Genomic DNA, 3,185 nt, shown 5'->3' on the forward strand with positions numbered 1-3,185 from the left:
GAGGCCTCACAAGCTCTGAAGTTGTGGCTGCAATCTTTTTCAGAAATTCATGCTGCGTATAACTTACCCTCAGCCTAGACGGCCGAAGCCTCTCTCTCCTACTTGGGTTTTTTTCTTAAATTCCCATAGGCTTCTTGTACCTTTCCAAGTCCGTCCATTACTACAAAGAGGTGTAGAACCTCCACAAGGTCCTCATGCAGGTGCTTGCTTACAAACTAGCCGAATGCACAACTGCTGAGATGCCTACGGCCATATCACCCTGAAAGCGCCCAATCTCGTCTGATCTCAGAGGCTAAGCAGGGTCGGGCCTGGTTAATACCTGGATGGGAGACCGTCTGGGAATACCAGGTGCTGTTTACGGTTCTGTGCACATTGTTGCTAACACAAACAGCTAAACACATGAGTGTGGGAACGCACGTCAACGGAGGATAACTTCCTTTTTATCAGTTCACATATTTGCATAAATTACCTGAGTATTGGAATGTACAAGATGCATGTGCCAGAACATGTGTTTTCTGTTTGTGGTGGAATTACATAGTTGCATGAGAATGCTTGGTCGTTTGCTTATTTGTGGCAAAATGCCTAAAAATCGCATTAATGCCTAAAATCGTATAATTTCCTAAAGACGCATAAATGCCTGTTTGCATAAAGATACAGCGTCGCACAAGAGTGCTTGACCCCTCGTTTGCCCAGGAATACTTGTTCACGCAGAAAGGCTTGTTTTCACAGAAATGCCTGAAATCGCATAAGAATGCTTGGGTGCATAAAGTTGCAGGTTCACACCAGGGTGTTTGACCTCGCAAGAGTCCTTGATTACCCAAGGATACTTGGTCACGCGGAGAGGCTTGTTTTACAGAAATGCCTAAAAAAACGCATAAAGATGCTTGATTGCATAAAGATGCTGAATCGCACAGGGGTGCTTGATCTCACATTTTATGTTTTAAACATATTATGGCGTTAACTTTTGCCACTTATACATATGGAGAATCGTTTGCATATGTGTTTTCAGAACTTGTCTGCATTTCACAGGGAAATAGCATCTCTTCTGGTTGGTAGGCTTGCCCTTGTGGTTTGTCACCATGCTCAAGTCTTTTATAAACTGCTAGGACCTGCCTCTAAAGGGCTCAGGGTATAGCTGTAATGGCATACCAAGGCAGTCTGCTGCCGATAGATCAGTCGGTAGCATGGCGGGACCTAAGTGTGTCCAGCATGGTCTTTATAGCCCCTGTGGAGGCTAGAGTATTTGGGGATATAGCCCAAAGCAGGGTATCTTTTACCCAAATCAAAGGTCATTGCCCGAATCAAGGTCATGGCATTCATCCAGTGATTCTACATTGCACGCAGGAGGGACAGATTTGTCTCATGAAAGGTGGAATATTGGGACATTGGTCCCTGGGCTTTAACTCCACAACAGTGCCTTTTATGAACTATCTGGTCTCATCTCACAGTGGCTCACAATTGGAGCACTCTCCGTGAGACTATGTGGGTGTCACCCACCCAGAGAACACACTAACTATTCACAATTCCCATTAATGGCGAGGTGTGCAGTGTCAATAAAAACTTACTGGTCCCTCATACGTATTTTTGACACTGAATGACTACACCAGAATGTATTTTGAACACTAAACTTTCTGAACCCTTGGCCCCTGAAGAAGGTATTGGAACACTTGATACCGGAAACGCGTTGGGCATTTGGGCATTTATATTGTATGCGATTTCACATAATACATTGGTTTGTCTTATGCAGCACATGTTGTGCATCCTTTCATATATGCGATCTTTTGTATTTGTATTTTAATATATTATATTAAAGATTAATTTTATATAACCCTGGAGTTGGTGGTCCATTTAAAGTCCCAATTAGGGGGCATCTACTTCTACTTCGAATCAAAGGCCAAGACCATAAAGACTTGGCCCAAGTGGGCAAAGCAAGGGATAGACCTTCCATTTGCCTTTTGTATGAGGTTGTTCAGGAAGATGGTAGCCTCATTTAAGGCTGTTCCTTTCGCCCAGTTTTCAATCAACACCATTACTGAACAGCATACTGTCTGCTTGGAGCAAGAGGATCCAAGCCTTAGTTTTTCCCAGGCGCCTAGTTTTTAGCCAAAAGTCTACAGGAAAATCCTTTATGCCAGTCACCAGGAAAGTGGTAACTACGGATACCAGCCTTATAGGCTGGGGTGCAGTCCTAGAAAAACTTTCGCTCCAAGGAAAGTGGTCCAAACCGAAAGGTTCCTGCCCGTCAATATTCTGGAGATTCAGTACGTTTGGCCCTCAGGGCCTGTACTTACAGGTCACAAGGCTGTCCTGTCCGGATACAATCCGACAATGCTACAGCAGTGACCTATATCAATCAAGCAGGCACCAGGAGTCCGAATGCCCATAGGGAGGTGAACCATCTAAATTGGATGGTTTGATTGTTGATACCTACATCCTGAAAAGTCGGGTCCAGTTCTCTTTACTCTGGTTAATACTAGGGGGCTGGCCTCCAGGCTCGTCTATCACAGAGCCTGGAAGGTATATGTTTCCTGGCGTGAATCCAGGGGTTGGCATCCTCAAAGGTATGCCAGTGGCAGAAGTCTGGCCTTTCTACAGTTAGGGGTAGAAACGAAACTGGCCTTGAGCACATCAAGGGTCAGTTCTCGGCCTTATCAATTTTTTCAGAGGCCACTCGCCTCTCATTCCTTAGTCCGGGCTTTTTATCCAAGGGGTGTCGTGTTTAATTCCGCCAGTTGAGTCTCCCTTGTGTCCGTGGGATTTGAATGTTCTGTTTTTACAAAAACAGCCTTCTGAACCAATACACCATATTCCTTTGGTTCTTTTGACCAGAAGATCGAGTTTCTGGTTGCCATATCCTCTGCTAGAGGGGTATCAGAATTAACAGCTTTTGCTGCCTAATATGGTATCAGAATTTCATCTGAACCAAGATGTTGTCCTACCGTCCTTGTACGGGTCCGCATTCTGTGGAAGAAAGGTTGTTGCACTCTCTTGATGTAGTAAGAGCAGTCAAGGTCTATCTGAAAGCGATTGCTCTGATACAAAAAGCTGATGCTTTGTTTGTGCTGCCGGAAGGTCCTAGAAAGGGCCAGGCAGCGTCGAAATCCATTATCTCTAGATGGATTCGACAGATTATTGTTCAGGCTTATGGTGTAAAGAAGAAGATTTCTCCTTTTCAGGTTAAAGCG

General features: G+C 44.7%; 1 pseudogene; it reads left to right on the plus strand.

The window, feature by feature from the left end:
- Window positions 1-241: 241 nt before the first annotated feature.
- Window positions 242-360, plus strand: LOC141124188 (5S ribosomal RNA; annotated as a pseudogene).
- Window positions 361-3,185: the final 2,825 nt, after the last annotated feature.

Source organism: Aquarana catesbeiana, linkage group LG01, assembly GCF_042186555.1.
Source record: "Aquarana catesbeiana isolate 2022-GZ linkage group LG01, ASM4218655v1, whole genome shotgun sequence".
Taxonomy (NCBI): Eukaryota; Metazoa; Chordata; class Amphibia; order Anura; family Ranidae; genus Aquarana; species Aquarana catesbeiana.